The sequence below is a fragment of the Zingiber officinale genome, chromosome 1A (assembly GCF_018446385.1).
Source record: "Zingiber officinale cultivar Zhangliang chromosome 1A, Zo_v1.1, whole genome shotgun sequence".
NCBI lineage: Eukaryota > Viridiplantae > Streptophyta > Magnoliopsida > Zingiberales > Zingiberaceae > Zingiber > Zingiber officinale.
Genome location: NC_055987.1, coordinates 80346062 through 80369737, shown reverse-complemented (window position 1 = coordinate 80369737; position 23676 = coordinate 80346062).

Here is a 23676-nt window from a genome sequence, read left to right as displayed (position 1 = left end):
TGATTTACCTTTACTTACCTGCCAGACGTCCGGTCAGCCCTTCGACCCGTCTGGACTTCGTGCCAGCTATTCGGTCAGCCCGTCGACCTAGCTGGACTTCGTGCCAAATGTCCGATCAGCCCTTCGACCCATTTGGACTTCGTGCCAGCTATCCGGTCAACCCGTCGACCTAGTTGGGCTTCATGCCAGACATCCGGTCAGCCCGTCGACCTGTCTGTACTTCGCCTGCACACTCGGTCAGAGTGTTAGATCAACAACAAAACTAACTTAACCTAATTTGTCATTTATCAAAACCCGAGTTACACCATTAATGCTAACCGCACCAACAATCTCCCCCTTTTTGATGGAATGACAACTTGGTTAAGTTAGTGTAAAATGCAAGTAAAACAAGCATTAATAGGTTTTAAGTTAGTTTTTATTTTCAATTTGTTTTAGCTAACTTAACCACCTAACCCTCCCTCTTTGGTATTCATCAAATGTAAACAAGGATCAAATAAACATAAACTAAAAATTTAAAAAATATATATATATAAACACTAACCAGATTGACTCAGGGGAGTTTAATTAAACATTTAACTCTAAAAGTATCTCTTAACCTTTTCAAAAGTAGCTAAACATGTTGAGTTAGAAAGATAGCATTGAAAGAGAAATTTTTGACAAGCTTTTCAAAATAGCTAGATTTGAAAAAATGGTTAAGTTAAAAAGATAATTTAGTAACTTTTTATAATATATTTTTAAAGATAAAATTTAAAAAGTTAACCGAATTTTCAAAACCTTTAAAACATGAGTTTCATAGAGATCAATTTTCAAAATAATTTTGTAGGTTGACACAATTCTAGTTGTAAGGAAAACTATTTTGAAGGAAAACTTAATTTGTAAATTTAAACTCAAGTTTACAAAATCCAACTAAGTAAAATCAGGTTTTGAAAAATCTAATTTTTAAAAGAACTAACTTTGTAGAATCAATATTAAGTAAATTCTATTTTCAATTCCAATTTTCAAACACTAATTTAAAAGTAATTTTTAAATTTCAATTTCCAAAAACTTAGTTCACAAAATTTAACTGAGGTAGATCCAATTTTCAAGTTTAATTTAAAACCAAAAAAAACTTTTTAGGAAAAAAAACGAGCTAAGTTTTGTAAAAGTTAGTTTCAAAATCTTTTTAAGAAAACTTTTAAAAAAATTAATTTCTCCCCCTGAACCTGATATACAAAATCTATCTAACCTATTAGTTACTTACTGACTATTCAGAGGATAGTAGCTTTCACTTGGTTAGTCAAGTTAAGTCTAAGTATCAGTTAGTGTTTGACTACACTGAATGACTTAATTTGATTAATATCTGTTTGGTATTTTACGCCCAAACTTATGTCGATGCACTGAGATAAGCATCTTAAGTTCAGGCAATCTGCCTATGTATCTCACCCCTTTCTATGTTTGGCAATCACAAATAAGGGAATTCTAGGATGTTGGTGAGATGCTCAAATACTAGTCTTAGGGGAACATGATTTCTAAGGAATTATTCTAGTTTAAGGCTAAAACTATTTTGAAATTCTAAAAATAGGAAATTTTGAAAACATAAAAGTAGTTTACCTTAGAATTTGAAAAATAACCATTTTTTAAAATAATTTTAAAAATTCCTAATCTATTAGACAAGTCAGAATCAATTATATTAAGATATACCTAAGTAGGTGAAGTCCAAAATGTCATAACTCAAGGTCAAGGTACAATGATAAAATATACATAATGGTCGATATGTCTATCAAGATGAAGAGGAGGGGTGTGATCCGGGTGGTCTGGCTCCGAAGGAACGGAACATCTCGATCAACTCAGCATGACGGGTCCGGGCATCCTCGCGGGAACTAGATAGATCGTGTCGAAGATCCGCGATATCCTGTCACACATCTCGTCACAGGTCCGAGATGTAATACCCATAGGGTCCCTAGTAATTTCATATACTTTTTACCATGTTTAAAAATAGGCCTTACGTGAAGATTTGTAAAAAAAAAAAAAAATGAAATGAAATAGAACCAAAAATAGGTGACCAAGGGTTGAACCTTGGACCTCTTACTAGATACATGTATGTGATAACTAATAGACCAAGAGGAGATATTTTTAGAAAGAGAAGGGATAATATAGTTAAGAGTAAGAAAAGGTTTCTCTTATTTAGAAGGAGAAGTTGGAGTTGCCTTCTTCCTCTCAAATAAAAAGATAACCCATTTTCCCTTCTTTTCATATGGAATAAAAGGAGAAAATGAATGAAAATCTTCATTTTGCTCTCTTCCTCCTCCCTCCTCCTCTCCACCGAAACCATTCTTTCCTCCTCACCATTGCCGAACCAAGTAAGAAGGCTTGCTCTCTAGGAAAGCTTCAAAAGCAAGGTCACTCCTCTTAGGAAATCAAGCGAAAGGATGTGAGTATCCCCTCACTGTAGTACAAGTAGTTATCGATTTCTTCGTATGTAAACGTTTTGAAACCTTAGAGATTTCCTTGCAAGTTTCGACCAGGATAAATTAATGGTCACTTAGTACTAACAAGTTTACAAGTTATGCTTTATGTTGTAAAAAAAAAAGAAAGAGAATCTAGAACCTCACCTTGAAGTTTCGGCCAAGATAAAAAGAGAAGGTTTAGAGCAAAGTTTCTTTTGGTATCATGCTTGCCTATGCTCCTTGATGATGTAGGATCTCTCATATGTTGTTAGTTTAAGTTTTAAAGCTTATTATCATATTGAAAGATTAGGAACCCTAACCTAATGTTTCGGCTAAGATGAATTATAGGGCTTAGGGCAAAGTTCTTGAAAAGAAAACATATTTGTTATGCTCCTTCATGATGTATGCTTCTCTCATATGTTGATAGTTTAGATCTTCATGCTCCATGTTGGAAAAAAAAATAGAAAACCCTAGTTCTAGGTTTCGGCCAAGAATAGAAATGAGGGTTAGAGCAAAGTTTTCAAATGACAATATGCTTGTTCATGCTCCCTTTTAAGGTATGATCTCTCATAGGTGGTAGGATTAAGTTTCATGCATCATGTTATGGAGAAAGTTAAGAACCTTAACATGAAGTTTCGGTCAAGATTAGATCTAAAGTTTAGAGTCAAGTTTAGAAATGATAACATGCTTGTTATGCTTCTAAATGATGAATGATCTCTTACATGTTTATAGCTTAGGTTTTTCCTACTCCATGTTGTATGAAAATATAGAAATCCTATTAGCAAGTTTCGGCCAAGATTGAAAATAATGTTTATAGTCAAGTTTAGAAATGATAACATGCTTGGCTATGCTTCTCTATGATGAATGATCTCTTACATGGTTATAGCCTAGATTTTCTCATATTCCATGTTGAATAGAAATATGAAAACTCCATCTTCAAGTTTTGGCCATGATGAGATATGAGGCTTAGGTTAAAATTTTAAAAAAAAAAACTAATCATGTTTGTTTTGCTTATTCATAATGTATGAGATCTTGTATGTTGTTAGGCTAAGTCTTTATGCTATGTGTGGTATTAGAAGGTTCAAAACCACTACTCTATGTTTCGGCCAAGATGGAATGTTAGGCCTAGAGTAGAGCTTTGGAACCCAATCATGCTTGGTTATGTTATATGATCCCTTGTATGTGGTTAGCTAAGCTTTCATGTTACATGATTTACCAACAAACATTAGGACCTTACTTTGGGTTTAGGTCAAGAATGTATGTAAAGCTTAGAACAAGGACTTGAAATCAAACCATGCTTGTGATGCTTTATCATGATATATGATCTTGTATATATGGTTAGCTCTCTTACCATAGGGTTCGGCCATGATTGAATGCATAGGTTTAGGGAAAAGTTTTGAACTTAACTATGCATGCTTATGCTTTCCATGATGTATGATTCTTGATGTATGCTATGTTCATGATATGATATGCTATACTTCAAGATATGATATGCTACGATTCATGATGTGATATATGTTATGCTTCATGATATGATATGTTATGCTTCATGATATGATACATGCGATGGTTCATGATAAGATATGCTATGCTTCAATATATGATATGCTATGCTTCATGATATGATACATGTCATGCTTAATGATATGATAATAACATGTTATGCTCTACATTATGATAAGAACATGTTATTCCTCATGATATATGTTTATGAAAGGCTTATGTAAGAAAAAAAGCCTAAGAGATGCTTCCCTTGAGATGGGATCAAGAGCACTCTTCATAATAAGACAAGAAACATGATATGTATGATATGACAAGATCATGACATGTATGATGATATGATAAGAAACATGATATGTATATATGCTATTTTACTTTGTATGGCTTGTATCAAGGGTGGGCTCCATAAGCGCCCCTAGGCCGACGGACTATGAACGAGTCTAGTAAAGGGATGGGCTCCTCAGTACGCCCCTAGGTCGACGGTCGTAGTACGGACCTAGTTCCCTAGTAGGTTCGGGGTTAACTACCCTGTCCTAGGGATTGCGCGCATTCATGTTATGTGGTACATAGCCAGGCCCCTCATGTTAAGCTTATTTTCAAGTATGTATATGATATGTTTAAAAAAAAAGAAAAAAAAAAGACATGTTGCATATGTTCATTTCATTATGCATGATTTCAAAGGAACATCTTACATCTACATGTTCATGCCATGTGTCTTCCTTTACACATATTATAGATGCTCTTGAGAATATGGTCATGATATGTTATATGGTTATGTTATGTTCTTCCATGTCATGGTATGTTTAGGTTTTCATGATATGTTATATGTTTATGTTATGTTCTCCCATGTCATGATATGTTTTAGGTGTATGTTCTCACATGCTATGATATGTTTTGGGTTATTTCCTCACATGCTATAACATGTTTTATGTGTATGTATGATTAATGGTTTTATGAGTAGGGAAGGAACTCACTAAGCCTATGGGCTTATAGATTATTTTCCTTGTACTGCAGAAAAAGGAAAGGAATGGATGAACTGATGGGAGCAGCAGGAAGGGCAAGATTGTGTGTGTGGAAGTGGCATGGTGGATAGATCTAATTCTATTTCTAAAGAAATTATATTTGCTTAAGTTGTGCATGTGAACTCAGTTTGGATTTTTATACTTGTGATGATAACTGGAACTAGTATGTTATGCACTTATGACATTTTATTCATGTTAGTATATTCATGACATTACGAATTGTGTTCAAGTAGCAGTTATGAATCATGTATATTGTTCACATGCCATATTAAGAGCTAGATGCGTAAGGTGAAAATATGTCTTCCGCTGCCATGAAACCTTATGCATATATATATATATATATATATATATATATATATATATATATATATATATATATATGTCAAGTAGCCTAAGTAACCCCGTCCCTTTTTGGGTAGTCTTAGTATCCATGAGGGGCGGGCGTTACAAGTTGGTATCAGAGCAGGTTTGCCTTTCCACTACACACACACATCAAGCCTACATCCTGCCGCTCCAAGTATGAATTTCTATGCCTACTCTAGTTCTTTTATGCATGATAAGAAATGTTTAATTTAAGTATGCATGTCTACTCTGTTTTTATTATCTGATGAGTTACAGTTTTAGTTTAAGTATGCATGATGGTAGATTAAGAATAATAATAACTTATGCTAGCCTTGTCGTCATACATGAAGATAAGCATGGCTAAAAGACACAATACTAGAGCCGATGAGATAGTACCGCCACCTGATCTGATGCATGTAGTCACTAAGCTCCAGCGTCAGGTTACGGAACAGCAACAGATAATCACTGCTCTAATGAATCAGCAGGGGAATCCTGCTACCCCACCAGGGAATTAGAACGCGATACTAGTCATACCGGTAGCTACACCGGTACCACCGGTACCTGTACCACCAATAGGCCCAGCTCCAGTGGTTCGTCAGGAGGCATATCTGATTCAGTGGAAAAGATTGAAACCAGAAGCGTTCTCTGGCAACTGTGAACCATGGGATGCCCAAGCCTGGTTCAAGACGGTGGAAAGCATCGTAGAACTATTGGATTGGCCTGAGCACGAGAAGGTCAAGTGCGCATCGTTCTGCCGTACGGGTGATGCCAGAATGTGGTGGGACCGAGTCAAAGAAAAAATACAAATAAATCAAATGAGATTGACAGACTTCGAGACGGAATTTTTCGAAGAATTCTTCCATATGAGGGTGACAAACAAGCACTATGACGAGTTCACCGAGTTCCGGTAAGGCGATTTGTCGGTTAATGAAGGTGTTAAGAAATTCAACCGTTTAGCACGCTTATGCCCAGAATTGGTTAGCACTTAAAGAGAAAGGGTCAGACTTATGCTGAAGATGCTCAGACCGGAGATAGCTCTCAATGTGGTCGGCGGAGTTAATAGACCACAGACTGCTGAAGAACTAATCAGCAGTGCTCTGATCACCGAACACTATTTAAAGGCACTGCATGAAGGCAAGAGTCAAGCCCAAATAGGAGGACAGAAACCTCAGAATACCAGAACTAGCTGGAAAGGAAACCACAGCGGTAAAAGAAAGCAATGGAAAGACTCTAAGGATGGTCCAGCAAACAAACAACCTATGTTCCCGCAATGTACCACATGTGGAAAGAAACATCCGGGAAAGTGTCGTGTGGGCACGAATAAATGTTATATGTTGGTGCAGCGGAGACCGGCAAGAGGGGGGTGAATTGCTGAAAACAAAACTAAAAATACCCTCCTCGAATTTCAACTCAGAATTTAAATCAGCAATAGAAATAACAGCAACTAAATTAAGGAGACAGAAAAAGAAACAGAAACAGAAATAGAATTTAACCTGGTTACAACCAAGGAAGTTGTTAATCCAGGGCGATGAAAAAGTTCTACTATCAGAATCTCCTTTACTGTAGGCGGAGAAGCCTTTTTACACTTAGAACGCTCACTTAGTTGCTAGGAATTGAGTACAGATTGATTGCTTGAGTTGTTGTTGAATTCCTAGCTCCAGGGGCCTTTTTATAGCTCCTGGAAAGTCTATCCCGAGGGTCCAAGGCGCCTCCAACAAGGTTTAAGGCGCCTCCAGCTCGGTCAGCGGATAAAACTTTATCCGCGCGCAGAACGGTCACTTTGATTGGTTGAAGGCGCCTCCAATCAAGCTGAAGGCGCCTTCAAGCTGGAGGCGCCTCCAGTCAGGTTGGAGGCGCCTCCAAGCTGGCAGCTCAGCTCCTTTGACTTCGTTTCCAGCTTGTTGCGACTTCCGATGCTCCGATCTTTTGGGTGATTGTGGCCAACCGAAATAGGGCTCACCCGAACCCAATTTCCGGCCTTCCTCGAGCAGCCTTCCATCCCGGCTTAACATCCCTCGAACGCCGCGCACGCTCTTCACGCCCACCGGAGTACTCTTCCGCAGCTCTCTCGTCCTTCGGACGCACCGAGCCCGTCGGCTCCCTTCCCGTGCCGTCCTTCTCGCTAGTTGCGTCTTCCACTCAACTTCCTATGTTCCTAAGCTCCTGCATACTCAGACACATAGATCAAACACAGCAGGACCTAACTAACTTGGTTGATCACATCAAAACTACCACGGGGTCCAACAATCTCCCCCTTTTTGATGTGCATCAACCCAAATTCAAGTTAGGGTTAAAATAGACAGAAAGAGTAATTTTAAAGAAAAAATTACTAAACTAACAAGTTAAGCATAATTTTTGCAATTCGTAAAATTGCAACACTTTTTATAAAAATAATAACAGAAACTTTAAATTTTTCTAACTCCCCCTAAACTTGTACTTTTTTCTCTCCCCCTTTGATCACAGCAAAAATGGGGTTCTAATTAGAGGGAACTTTTTTTTAAAAAAAAATTCTAAGTTAAAAGACTTTTTGAAAAAATCCAAGTAAATGAACTTTTAGAATTTTCCAGAAGAATAAAAAAAAATTCTAAGGATTTTCCAAAAAAAATTCAAGTCAAAAAGCAAATTAAGTCTTTAGAATTTTTCAAGAAAAAATATTTCTAAAAATGAATTTATAAACAAAATTTTCAAAAATGTTTGATTAAACTTTCAAAGCATTATTTAATTCTAATTTTAAAATGTTTTTTCAGAAAGTTAATTAAACCTTTCATTTCAATATTTCAGCTTCCAGGTCATGGCGAGGCACTAGGCCTTCTTGGTTATTGGAGCAACAACCACTTCCTTAGATAAAGCTTCCATAAATAAATAACAAAGCCGATAACCACTTCTTGGTTATCGGCTTGCTCCTTCTTGCTCCATGTGTTTTCTTCTTTGTCTTTCGGCGCTGCAAAATCATATTTCATTGTAATAAGAATATCAAAATCAGTTTTAAAAAATACCTCCATTTTGCGCTTCCAGGTGGCGAAGTCTCCGTCAAACTTCAGGGGATGGATGTTCGCTCCGGCCATCGTCTTGCTCGTAGTGCTTCAGTTGGTGGTTAGTCCTTCTGAGGCGATCAGGCTCTGATACCACTTGTTGGTGCAGCGGAGACCGGCAAGAGGGGGTGAATTGCTGAAAACAAAACTAAAAATACCCTCCTCGGATTTCAACTCAGAATTTAAATCAGCAATAGAAATAACAGCAACTAAATTAAGGAGACAGAAAAAGAAACAGAAATAGAAACAGAATTTAACCTGGTTACAACCAAGGAGGTTGTTAATCCAGGGCGATGAAAAAGCTCTACTATCAGAATCTCCTTTACTGTAGGCAGAGAAGCCTTTTTACACTTAGAACACTCAATTAGTTGCTAGGAATTGAGTACAGATTGATTGCTTGAGTTGTTGTTGAATTCCTAGCTCCAGGGGCCTTTTTATAGCTCCTAGAAAGTCTATCCCGAGGGTCCAAGGCGCCTCCAGCTCGGTCAGCAGATAAAACTTTATCCGCGCGCAGAACGGTCACTTTGACTGGTTGAAGGCGCCTCCAATCAAGCTGAAGGCGGCTCCAGCCTGGCTGAGGGCGCCTTCAACCTGGTTGAAGGCGCCTTCAAGCTAGAGGCGCCTCCAGTCAGGTTGGAGGCGCCTCCAAGCTGGCAGCTCAGCTCCTTTGACTTCGTTTCCATCTTGTTGCGACTTCCGATGCTCCGATCTTTTGGGTGATTGTGGCCAACCGAAATAGGGCTCACCCGAACCCAATTTTCGGCCTTCCTCGAGCAGTCTTCCGTCCCGGCTTAACGTCCCTCGAACGCCGCGCACGCTCTTCACGCCCACCGGAGCACTCTTCCGCAGCTCTCTCGTCCTTCGGACGCACCGAGCCCGTCGGCTCCCTTCCCGTGCCATCCTTCTCGCTAGCTGCGTCTTCCGCTCGACTTCCTGTGTTCCTAAGCTCCTGCACACTCAGAAACAGGGATCAAACACAGCAGGACCTAACTAACTTGGTTGATCACATCAAAACTACCACGGGGTCCAACACTATAACTGTGGATTGGAAGGACATATGGCCAAAAACTGTCCTACCCAAGTTCAGACACCGCAGTATGTCCAGAACAGAAGTGCTCCCCCACAGCTACACCTGATGCAAGCTACACTAGAAGGCCCTCAGATAAGCCAAGGGAGATTGGAAGCTCCGCTAGTGACGACGAATGCCAGAATCTTCTCTATCACCAAGGAAGATGCGGCGAATGCTTCTACGGTTGTCACAGGTCAGATATTTATTTTCAGTCAGCATGCTACTGTACTATTTGACACTGGGGCAACACACTCGTTTGTCTCTACACCTTTCACAAGAAAGATAGACATGTCACCTCAAGTCTTAGATTGAAAGTTCTTAACGACTTTACCTTCGGGAGAGGTGATGCCATCCACCCATATGTTGCGAGCTGCACCCATCAGAATCGCATACAGAGAACTCTACTGTGATCTGATAGTGCTTGACTTGCAGGATTATGATATTATATTGGGCATGGACTTCCTGAGCAAGTACGGTGCTTCAATAGAACGTCGTAAGAGAAAAGTGATTTTCCGGCTTGAAGCAGAACCGATGTTTGAATTTATTGGGAGGCCAAGGGAAAGTATGTGCTACGGGATCGAAAATATATCCGGACGGCTCTCTACCCTAACTATAGCACTGACATTGTTCGATGATATATTAGAGAAGCAAACCCGTGACCCAAGCATCCAAAGGATCAAGCAAGAAGTCTTAGGGGAAAAGAAGGATGGGTTCCGTATTATTGACAGTGGAATATTATACCTTAAGGATCGCTTATGTGTTCCTGACGACCCAGAGTTACGGAAAAAGATACTAGAAGAAGCCCATGCAACAACACCCTATGTAATACATCCTGGATCCACCAAGATATACCAGGACCTGAAAAAGAAATTCTGGTGGCTTGGTATGAAAAGAGACGTGGCTCAGTATGTCAGTACCTGTCTGACCTGCCAGAGAGTTAAAGCAGAACACCAAAGACCTGGAGGTGTACTGCAACCAATTCAGATTCCAGAGTGGAAATGGGAAGATATTTCTATGGACTTCATCACAGGACTACCCAAAACAACAAATAGCTACGACGCCATATGGGTAATCGTGGATAGATTGACGAAATCTACCCACTTCCTGGCAATCAAGATGACCTATTCGATTGAACAACTGGCTCAATTATATGTCAAGGAGATTATTAGACTACATGGGATTCCTAAGACCATCATTTCTGACAGAGATGGTCGTTTTGTTTCACATTTCTGGGAATGTGTTCAGAAGGCCCTTGGTACGAACTTGTTGTTCAGTACTGCCTTCCACCCGCAGATGGACGGACAAACAGAAAGGGTGAATCAAGTATTGGAAGATATGTTACGAGCTTGTACCCTGGACTTCAAAGGGAGCTGGTGCCGATATCTATGCTTGGCGGAATTCGCCTACAATAATAGCTATTAAGCTACCATTGGCATGGCACCATACAAAGCTTTGTACGAGAGGAAATGTAGATCCCCTATATGCTGGTACGAAGGTGGTGAGAAGAAGGAGATGGGATTCTGAATAGATTTTATCGACAACACCACTCGTGCAATACAGAACATCCGCCAAAGAATAGAGACTGCTCAAAGTCGGCAAAAGTGCTATGCAGATAAACGACGTAGGCCATTGGAATTCAGTGTTGGAGATTCAGTGTTCCTCAAAGTAGCTCCTATGAAAGGAGTGATGAGGTTTGGAAAGAAGGGAAAACTGAGTCCGCGCTATGTGGGATCATATCAGATTCTAAAGAGAGTCGGCAAGGTGGCTTACAAACTAGAACTACCACCAGAGATGTCAGTTATCAACAATGTGTTCCATGTCTCGATGCTCAAGAAGTGCATTTCTAGTACAAACCAGGTGATCGAGCCACAGACAATGCGAGTTCAAGAAGACTTGAGTTACAAAAGCCGACCCGTTCAAATATTGGATCGGGATGTCAAAAGATTAAGGAACAAAAAGGTGGCCCTAGTAAAATTCTTGTGGCAAAATCAGCGATTCGAAGAGGCAACTTGGGAACGTGAAGATGATATGAAACGAAAATACCCTGAGCTATTCTAAGTTCGAGGACGAACTTTTATGAGGTATGGGAGACTGTAACACCCATAGGGTCCCTAGTAATTTCACATATTTTTACCATGTTTAAAAATAGGCCTTATGTGAAGATTTGCAAAAAAAAAAAAATGAAATAGAACCAAAAAGAGGTGACCAAGGCTTGAACCTTGGACCTCTTACTAGATACATGTATGTGATAACCAATAGACCAAGAGGAGATATTGTTAGAAAGAGAAGGGACAATATAGTTAAGAGTAAGAAAAGGTTTCTCTTATTTAGAAGGAGAAGTTGGAGTTGCCTTCTTCCTCTCAAATGAAAAGATGATTCTTGCTTTCTCTTTTCATTAAGGGATGAGTTAAAGAAAATAGAAGGAAAAACTCATTTTCCCTTCTTCTTTTCATTTGGAATAAAAGGAGAAAATGAATGAAAATCTTCATTTTGCTCTCTTCCTCCTCCCTCCTCCTCTCCACCGAAACCATTCTTTCCTCCTCACCATTGCCGAACCAAGTAAGAAGGCTTGCTCTCTAGGAAAGCTTCACAAGCAAGGTCACTCCTCTTAGGAAATCAAGCAAAAGGATGTGAGTATCCCCTCACTGCAGTACAAGTAGTTATTGATTTCTTCGTATGTAAACATTTTGAAACCTTAGAGATTTCCTTGCAAGTTTCGGCCAGGATAAATTAGTGGTCACTTAGTACTAACAAGTTTACAAGTTTACAAGTTATGCTTTATGTTGTAAAAAAAAAAAGAAAGACAATCTAGAACCTCACCTTGAAGTTTCGGCCAAGATAAAAAGAGAAGGTTTAGAGCAAAGTTTCTTTTGGTATCATGCTTGCCTATGCTCCTTGATGATGTAGGATCTCTCATATGTTGTTAGTTTAAGTTTTAAAGCTTATTATCATATTGAAAGATTAGGAACCCTAACCTAATGTTTCGGCTAAGATGAATTATAGGGCTTAGGGCAAAGTTCTTGAAAAGAAAACATATTTGTTATGCTCCTTCATGATGTATGCTTCTCTCATATGTTGATAGTTTAGATTTTCATGCTCCATGTTGGAAAAAAAAATAGAAAACCCTAGTTCTAGGTTTCGGCCAAGAATAGAAATGAGGGTTAGAGCAAAGTTTTCAAATGACAATATGCTTGTTCATGCTCCCTTTTAAGGTATGATCTCTCATAGGTGGTAGGATTAAGTTTCATGCATCATGTTATGGAGAAAGTTAAGAACCTTAACATGAAGTTTCGGTCAAGATTAGATCTAAAGTTTAGAGTCAAGTTTAGAAATGATAACATGCTTGTTATGCTTCTAAATGATGAATGATCTCTTACATGTTTATAGCTTAGGTTTTTCCTACTCCATGTTGTATGAAAATATAGAAATCCTATTTGCAAGTTTTGGCCAAGATTAAAAATAATGTTTAGAGTCAAGTTTAGAAATGATAACATGTTTGGCTATGCTTCCCTATGATGAATGATCTCTTACATGGTTATAGCCTAGATTTTCTCATATTCCATGTTGAATAGAAATATGAAAACTCCATCTTCAAGTTTCGGCCATGATGAGATATGAGGCTTAGGTTAAAATTTTTTTTAAAAAAAACCTAATCATGTTTGTTTTGCTTATTCATAATGTATGAGATCTTGTATGTTGTTAGGCTAAGTCTTTATGCTATGTGTGGTATTAGAAGGTTCAAAACCACTACTCTATGTTTCGGCCAAGATGGAATGTTAGGCCTAGAGTAGAGCTTTGGAATCCAATCATGCTTGGTTATGTTATATGATCCCTTGTATGTGGTTAGCTAAGCTTTCATGTTACATGATTTACCAACAAACATTAGGACCTTACTTTGGGTTTAGGTCAAGAATGTATGTAAAGCTTAGAATAAGGACTTGAAATCAAACCATGCTTGTGATGCTTTATCATGATATATGATCTTGTATATATGGTTAGCTCTCTTACCATAGGGTTCGGCCATGATTGAATGCATAGGTTTAGGGAAAAGTTTTGAACTTAACTATGCATGCTTATGCTTTCCATGATGTATGATTCTTGATGTATGCTATGTTCATGATATGATATGCTATACTTCAAGATATGATATGCTACGATTCATGATGTGATATATGTTATGCTTCATGATATGATATGTTATGCTTCATGATATGATACATGCGATGGTTCATGATAAGATATGTTATGCTTCAATATATGATATGCTATGCTTCATGATATGATACATGTCATGCTTAATGATATGATAATAACATGTTATGCTCTACATTATGATAAGAACATGTTATGCCTCATAATATATGTTTATGAAAGGCTTATGTAAGAAAAAAAAGCCTAAGAGATGCTTCCCTTGAGATGGGATCAAGAGCACTCTTCATGATAAGACAAGAAACATGATATGTATGATATGACAAGATCATGACATGTATGATGATATGATAAGAAACATGATATGTATATATGCTATTTTACTTTGTATGGCTTGTACCAAGGGTGGGCTCCATAAGCACCCCTAGGCCGACGGACTATGAACGAGTCTAGTAAAGGGATGGGCTCCTCAGTACGCCCCTAGGTCGACGGTCGTAGTACGGGCCTAGTTCCCTAGTAGGTTCGGGGCTACCCTGTCCTAAGGATTGCGTGCATTCATGTTATGTGGTACATAGCCGGGCCCCTCATGTTAAGCTTATTTTCAAGTATGTATATGATATGTTTAAAAAAAATAGAAAAAAAAAAAGACATGTTGCATATGTTCATTTCATTATGCATGATTTCAAAGGAACATCTTGCATCTACATGTTCATGCCATGTGTCTTCCTTTACACATATTATAGATGCTCTTGAGAATATGGTCATGATATGTTCTATGGTTATGTTATGTTCTTCCATGCCATGGTATGTTTAGGTTTTCATGATATGTTATATGTTTATGTTATGTTCTCCCAAGCCATGATATGTTTTAAGTGTATGTTCTCACATGCTATGGTATGTTTTGGGTTATTTCTTCACATGCTATAACATGTTTTATGTGTATGTATGATTAATGGTTTTATGAGTAGGGAAGGAACTCACTAAGCCTATGGGCTTATAGATTATTTTCCTTATACTGCAGAAAAAGGAAAGGAATGGATGAACTGATGGGAGCAGCAGGAAGGGCAAGATTGTGTGTGTGGAAGTGGCATGGTGGATAGATCTAATTCTATTTCTAAAGAAATTATATTTGCTTAAGTTGTGCATGTGAACTCAGTTTGAATTTTTATACTTGTGATGATAACTAGAACTAGTATGTTATGCACTTATGACATTTTATTCATTTTAGTATATTCATGACATTACGAATTGTGTTCAAGTAGCAGTTATGAATCATGTATATTGTTCACATGTCATATTAAGAGCTAGATGCGTAAGGTGAAAATATGTCTTCCGCTGCCATGAGACCTTATATATATATATATATATATATATATATATATATATATATATATATATATATATATATATATATATATATATGTCAAGTGGCCTAAGTAACCCCGTCCCTTTTTGGGTAGTCTTAGTATCCATGAGGGGCGGGCGTTACACGAGATGTCCTGTCTCGTGTCTCGTCTCAGGTCCGAGACCTCCTGCCGAAGACTCGTCATGGATAACTTGAGTCCAGCAACTCGATCTCCTAGAGTGTGTTGTGCAAGATGGGGTGCTCGGCCTGGTGGTGGAGTTGGTGCCGGAGCTGGAGCGTCGTCGTCGAACAATGCAACCTTAAACTCATCACGCTCTGCTGCCTCCTGGGCATCTGGGTCTGGCCGGTGTTGTGGCCCCCTCCGCCAAGACATGACGCCATCATCCTCATCTACGTGGGCACCCGCTAATGAGAAGCTCCTAGATCCTATGACGTCAAACTCAGTCATGGCCCGAACATTACCTCGGGTGACGTTAATGTGCAGGTGAGCGAAATATGTCGTCAAAATGTGACAATATGGCATATGAACTCGAGCGCTGGTGACATATCGAACTGTGTAGATAATGGTCTGAAATATATGTAGACTAATATCTATATCTAGTCTATGGCAAAGTGCATACAACAGAAAGGAATGGAATGGACGCATCATCGCTACATCGCAAGTGGATAATGGGAGTATGGAGTAAACTAAGACCCTATACAATGCATAGTCATGAACTCGAAGTCCAACTGACCTAAACATAGTGACGGTGGGTACACGCTCCCCTCCGAAAAAATACGAATAAATCGTATCCAGGGTGATGTGTGAGTAGGGATCACCAAATGGTAGAACCCTAGGGGGTAACACTGAAAGCGACACGTAGATGGTCGTAATCCGAAGAAGTCCTAGATAATGGTAGGGGATAGTGTCATATCTGTACCAGCTACCCTAGTAACGTAAGTGAGATCATCTACCCTCACTAAGTTATTGTAGAATTCAGCACATAAATCTATGTTTACAGAATTGGTACAGTAAACAAGGTTCCGTAAGTTATAGTGGCTAATCACCTTTATAACTAGAACATAAGAATGTAAGAAGAATGCTCTATCTAGACACTTAGTCCTAATGGCTACGTAAATGGTTGACTCAAACTTAACCCTAAGTTCATCAGTGGGGAACCTAGGGTTTATACTAGCAGTCGAGGGCCCAGCACCAGATCTAGAACATTTTCTACAATAATAATTAAGAAGAAACTATAGTAAGCATAACTCAATGAAATATTTAAGAGCTTAGGAGGAAAGGTTTTACCGAGGCATCGTGACAAGAATTTTTAGAGATGACGACCTCGATTGATTCTCAACAATGGAATAACCATAGAATAAAATTTTATATTTGATCACTCTCGCGGTAACGCTCAAAACGAGCCTTAAGAAGAGTGAAGGGAGGTGGTGCAAGAGCTGAGGGTGCCCCTGTCCCTCTATTTATAAAGGGCTCCGGGCGCCCGGACCGTTTTCGGGCACCCGGGGCTGCCTAGGGCGAGGCGCCCAGAGTGCCTTCCGGGAGTCTATACCAGGGGCGCCCACCCTTGGTTTTTGACCTTTTTTTTTTAAGAAAATAGATAAAATAGATTTTTAAGTTTAAAAGGATTTAAGTTTTAAAATACATTTTTAAGCTAAAAAGAATTTGAGATTTTAAAATAAATTTTTTTAAAAAATAAGTTTAATTTTAAAACGAATTTTTAAGATAAAATAAATTTTAATTTTAAAATGAATTTCTAAGTTAAAAAAAATAAGTTTAATTTTTAAAATAAATTTTAAAGTTAAAAGAAATAACTTTAATTTTAAAATGAATTTTTAAGTTAAAAAAAATAATTTTAAAATGAATTTTTAAGTTAAAAAAATAAGTTTAATTTTAAAATAAATTTTTAAGTTAAAAAATAAATTAAATTTTAAAAATAATTTTTAAGTTAAAAAAAAATAATTTTAAAATGAATTTTTTAAGTTAAAAAAAAATTAAGTTAAATTTCAAAATGAATTCTTAAGTTAAAAAAATAAGTTTAATTTTAAAATGAATTTTTAGGTTTAAAAAAAGTTTTAATTTTAAAATGAATTTTTAAGTTAAAAAAATCAGTTTAATGAAAAATTTTAAATTTTAAAATGAATTTTTAAGTTAAAAAGAAGTTTTAATTTTAAAATGAATTTTTAAGTAAAAAAAATTAAGTAAAAAAAATTAATTTTAAAATGGAATTTTAAAAAAAAAATTAAGTTTAATTTTAAAATGAATTTTTAAGTTAAAAAAATTAAAGTTAAATTTTAAAATTAATTTTTAAGTTAAAAAAAAACTTTAATTTTAAAATGAATTTTTTAAGTTAAAAAAAAATTGAGTTAAAATGAATTTTTAAGTTAAAAAAAAGTTTAATTTTAAAATGAATTTTTAAGTTAAAAAGAAGTTTTAATTTTAAAATGAATTTTTAAGTTAAAAAAATAAATTTAATTTTAAAATGAATTTTTTAAGTTAAAAAAAAATTAAGTTAAATTTTAAAATGAATTTTTAAGTTTAAAAAATAAGTTTAATTTTAAAATGAATTTTTAAGTTTTAAAAAAGTTTTAATTTTAAAATGAATTTTTAAGTTAAAAAAATAAGTTTAATGAAAAAAAAATAATTTTAAAATGAATTTTTAAGCTAAAAAGAAGTTATAATTTTAAAATTAATTTTTAAGTAAAAAAAGTTTTAATTTTAAAATGAATTTTTAAGTGAAAAAAATAAGTTTAATGAAAAAACTTTAATTTTAAAATGAATTTTTAAGTTAAAAAGAAGTTTTAATTTTAAAATGAATTTTTAAGTAAAAAAATTAATTTTAAAATAATTTTTTTACGTTAAAAAAAAATTAAGTTCAAATTAATTATTAAGTTAAAAAAAATAAGTTTAATTTTAAAATGAATTTTTAAGTTAAAAAGAAGTTTTACTTTTAAAATGAATTTTTAAGTTAAAAAAATAAGTTTAATTTTAAAATGAATCTTTAAGTTAAAAAAAATTAATTTTAAAATGAATTTTTAAAAATTTAAGTTTAATTTTTTTAAAAAAATAATATTAAAATGAATTTTTAATTTTAAAAAAAATTAACTTTAAATTTTATTTGACTCAATTAATTTCATTTTATTTCGATTTAATTTAATTTGAATTTTAATTCGATTTAATTTAATTTGAATTTTAATTTATTTTATTTAATTTAAATTTTAATTCCATTTAATTTAATTTAATTTTAATTAGGTCCTTAGTCATCTCACCTGATCTACGTTTTCAATCAGGGAATCTTATAATTTTGTAAGATGAATTAGGTTCAATTTTAGGATTTTGCTTTTAACTTGTGTTAGATTCAAGTTTAGCTTTGGGTTCAACAGATAGGCATTTTTTGGATAAATTTCTGGGCTATGGTGAGTCACTTGGACATCATTAAAGTAATCATGCCTTCAAGGTTTTCCAAATTGTCCTATCCACTGGACTTAGTACAAAACTTTGGTCTAACTGGTTAGGATCCATAAAGGGTAGCTTCGGTCAGTTCCACTTAGCCAAATGCACCAGGTCGAAGCCATATCTTCCTAGACATGCATAGAATAAGCTTCCCTGACATACTATCATCCAAAATTTTACCAGTACCATTTTTCAAATTAAACTTGAACCCCTCTCTAATTAGTCTTAAGTACCCTGCCGGGTAGATTAGTTTGAGTTACCCTTCCGGGTACGTTAGTTTTGGAGGTGCCAGCTATTCTGGAGCCTCCCACTGAATTATTGGCCTTTAATTTAATTTTTGGTTCTAGGTTTATGTCTATTTCTTTTATAGTTATAATTTACTTGATGATAGTCTAAGTTTTGGTGAGTTTTAGAATATTTAGATTTTGAGTTTTTTGGTCTAGGTTTGTATTCTGGTTTTTGATTTGGTTTATTTGACTTTACGTAATATATTTTATTTTTAGGTATGTAATATTGGTTAAGTCCTACTTGCATGGTTAAGCACGCTTTCGGAACCCAAGCTTTTCTTGTTGGTTTGTGTTGGGTTATTAATGAATTAAATGTTTTATTTGAACTTGACTTATAGCCAAGTCTGGTTTTGTTGTAACTTGCTTTTTGATTATTTAAGATTAAGTCTAAATTTTTTGATCTTGTAGTAAATTTTTCTAACATACCTTTTAAATTGTTAATTTCTAATTTTAATGATGAATTCTCCTCCTCAAGTGTTAGATCTTGAGTTGGTTTGTTATTTGTGATTTGTTCCTTGATGTTTTGATTTTCCTCAAGGAGCAATTTATTTTATTTTTCAATTTTCATTAATTTATTATTTAAACATGAAATAATTTTAAAAAACTTTTTGTTCAAATTAAAGTATACCTCTTCGGAACCTTCGAAAACGAGTACGGACTCGTGGCTCGATTCGGGTTCGGACCGGTCTTCCGATTCGTCCTCCGACTCTGCTTCGCTGGCCATCAGCGCGAGGTAACTCTGGTTCTTCTGATCTTCGTCCTCCGATTCTTCCGAAGACGAGTCGTCCCATGTTGCTTTGAGGACCTTCTTTTTGGTCGGTTTCGTTTTGACGTTCTTCGATCTCGAACACTCATTCTTGTAGTGCTCTTTTTATTGCATCTGAAGCACGTCACATTCCTTGATTCGGTTGGAGTGTTGATCTTCTGAAGATCCTTCTTGCTGAAGCTCCTTTTCTTCCTGGTGAACATTTTCCTTACCAGGTTCACCAGGTGCTCTTCATCTTCGGAGTTCTGGTCAGAATCTTCTTCAGGTTTAGGCTTGTTCTTCTTTTCTTTGGAGGAACCTGCAAACAAAGCTATACCTTTCTCGGATCTAGCATTAGTTTGTTCGTGTAGTTCTAATTCACAAAAAAGTTCATCTAATTTTAGTTTAGATAAGTTTTTAGAGATTTTGTAGGCATCCACGATGGATACCCACAAACTATTGCGTGGGAATGCGTTTAACGCGTACCTAATTAAGTATCTGTTATCCATCTGGTGGCCTATCACGTGGAGCCCGTTAAGGATGTCCTTGATCCTCGCGTGGAGCTGATTCATCGTTTCTCCTTCCTGCATTTTTATATTAAATATTCTATTTAAAAGTAAATCTCGTTTCATTACCTTTGCGTCACTGGTCCCTTCGTGCAGCTCGATCAACTTGTCCCATAGCTCTTTAGCATTCTGATGTGGTCATACCCGGTTCAGCTCTTCCCTTGTCAATCTGCATTGTAACGTGTTGATCGCCTTGTTTTCCGTTGATGCTTTCTCTTTAAGTCTAACGTCCATTGTTCTGGATCAAGATGATTTCTGGAGTTGTCAACTGGTGGTTTGTAGGCTTTTGTGACACTAAGTCATTGGTCGAAGTCTGTCTTTAAGTAAACCTCCATCCTTTTCTTCTAGTACGGAAAGTCGTCCCCATTGAATAGGGGAGAACGCACCGTACTGAAACCTTCGATCTGATCCATGATGACCCTGCACACAATAAAGCAGCAACAAACACAATCCCAAGACTTGGTCTTGGATTAGTAGTGCGGGAAGAATTAAGAATAAAAAGAACCAAATTGGTGTTGCACCAATTTAGATTTAATTGCAACGAAAAAAACTTTCCAAAAAAAGGTAATAATACCAGTTTGGAATGATGCGAAAAAACTGAAAATCCGGAAGAGAGAAAAAAATTGGAAAGAAATGTCACCCCTTTGTCTGACTGATGGTTGCACCAAATCAGAGCGGTACCTGCTCTGATACCACTTGTTGGATCATGAATTTCGATAGAGGGGGGGGGGTGAATATCGATTACAAAAATTTCTAAGCGAGTTAAGCAGCGAAAAAGAATAAGGGAAATACTTGCAAGGCTAATACAAGTTCGTTCGGAGCCTGTGTCAACTCATACTCTAAGGCCCGCACTCGTTGAGTGCTTTCGTTAGGCAATTCACTAGTAATTCGAATAATTATTTTACAATTGAAAGTACAGTTGCTAATGAAAAATAAGGCAGTACCGACAAGGAAGAAATCAAAAGAAAAGAGCGCGTTGTCGGAGTTTCGCAGCGTCGCAGGAGCACAAGTGAGCAAATCATTTGTTCTGAGTTGTATTTGAAGCTCCACCCCTGACCCTTCTTTTATAGGATGCTCAGGGCGCCCGCAGACCTTCGGGGCGCCTTGGTGTGACGTAGCCGACCCAACCAGCGAGCTCCACTTGTCGACGCCGCGAACTAGATAAATTTTCCCTTCGAGTGCCCGGATCCCCTCCGAGCGCCCGGACCACCTTTCTCCAGAAACTCCTTCTCCTGCAAGACAAGGTTAGTCCGAGGTAATGTATATCCTGCAAAACAAAGTGTTAGCACAGTTTATAATTTGATAAAACGAGTATTAATTAGATTCCGTCTCTTCGAGACCGGAATCTAGTCAAGATCTCGACTTAGAGTTCCGAAATGGTTCTAAGTCGGATCGGCGCCTAAGTTCCCTTCCCAGGAGCACGTCCTCTGTAGCGACCCAACCTCCCTACTACTCTCTAGAGGTGGACGCTACTTAACTACTAACTCTACTTAACCGGTATGATCGAAACCACGAGGAGTCCCTACCGAAAAATTTCGGCAGCACTTCCCCTGTACCAGTGACCATAAACTGAGATACATATATAGTATACATCAGCCACAGGTGGTTAGAACATATATCAAACACCCACACAGTTAAATAAGTGTCAAACACCACTCACATAAAAAAAATACCCAAAAACAGAAGAGAACTATACTAGTGACATCACATGAGATCACAATCCATCTACCATGTCCTAATAACAGCAAGACAACATACACAATCCCAAATACCTCTAACATAGCAATAAGGAAAGAAAACTAAAAGAACTCCTTTTTAGCCCCAAGACTTCCATAGTCCAAGCATCGCACATCCACCACACATCCCCTTGTCGCCTTCCTTCTGGCTATAGCTTCCCTTTACCTTTATCTGCAGTAGGAGGAAATGCAAACTATAAGCGAATTGCTAAGTAAGTGCTATCTAACTCACAAAACTCAAAAGTGCATGTAAATACAAAAGAAGATGCTAAACTTAATGCAACAAAAGAAAACATATACATAGCTGCTCATATTAATCTAATAGCATAGGAAAACTAGAAAGTATACCCGTGCATATCTCGTGGCAAAGAAAACTGATCATGCTCAACACATAGCAAACAAAACTAGGAATTAAATCTGCTCATGCATATTCAATAGCAAAGAATCTAGAAAATCTGCTCGTGCTCTACTAATAGCAAAAATGAAAACTGCACATGCTCAAATAACAGCAAATGAAAACTGCACATGTACATCTATAGCAAAGGAAAGTCTAAATAGCAAAGGAAAGTTGCTCATGCTCAACTGAAAGTAGCAGTTAAACTAAGGTTTGCAGTGCTAAAAGGAACAATCAGTTCTAACTTGCTGAACTTGAAAATAAAGAAGCTAACTTGCTGATTTAAACTAAAATAGCTAACTTGCTGAAATTAAAACTGATATAATGTTTATTTTGTTTGTTCCAAAACTTATACTCTTATACTTCAAAATAATAATAAAGCTTCTCTTGGGCCCAGGCTTAGTACCAATGTGTGCTTCCTAATAGAGACTATGGTAGCTAGTCACCAGTCCTACGAGGGTAAAGACCTTGGTCTTACCAGGATCAAGACCTTGGAATTGGTCACCTGGATTTGTTTAACGACAACCTTAGATGTCGGGTACTAGCATTTTAAAAAAAAATACTTGTTATCTTTTAATATTCTTATAATAAAATGCCTTGGCAATTCTTTAAGCACTTGGTGTGCTGATGATCCCAATTCTTAAAATTTAGAGATCCTATCAAGACCTTGGCCTTTCTTTCTTATGGCTACTTATAAACCTCTAAAGAATTTAATATAACTCTTATTTTTTTCCACCTACAAGCATATCCTAGAGTTTTTTATAGAGCAACAAGATTCTTTAAGCATATATCAACAAAATAAATTAAAGGAAGGCAAATCTGACCTCTTTAAGCATGCTACAACAGAATTAAAACAAAGGAATGCAAATCTGAATTCCTTAAGCATGCTACAATAGACATAAATCAAAGGAAAATTGAATCTGTAATGTGAACTTATATGGTTGTTCCTATCCGTTGAATGGCAACCAAGAAAGTAACTAGCATGCTTAAAATAAAACTATTTCACAAGAACATGCATAACGCTTAACCTATTTTCATAAGAGGATCTACTTTAAAATCCTAACGGTGCATAAAAATTATTGGCATAATGAGTTATCAAGGGAGTCTAAAACTGAGATGCTACATATCTCAACCATTTCACGATCACTGCCTAGCAACAAGACCAAAAATAGCAAGGCTAATTATAAGGGCTATTCTGGCTTGACAAAAAGAATAGCAACAATGAAATACAACTCTTGAGGGTGTGCTGTGAAATAAAAAGAAAGTACAACTCTTGAGGCATGCTGTGAGACAACAATACCTTATCAATTCACCTACAAGCAAGCTCTAAGGTTTCATGCAAAGCTTCAGAAACAAGAAGAGGAACAAGGAATAAACCTCGGAGCTATCCTACTGCAGGTGAGTAGCAACTTACATCGTTCTTGGACTTACAACCGAACTAGGAGGGCTTCTAGGGTTCGGATAACTCGAGTTTTCCGGCCTCTTCTTGGGCCTACGTGTTCTCCTTGCCGAGAGGATTGTGAGGATGAAGAAATCTCTCGGAAACGAGCCTTGGCCGGCCGCCAGAGACATGCCCTAACTCCCCTTGCTT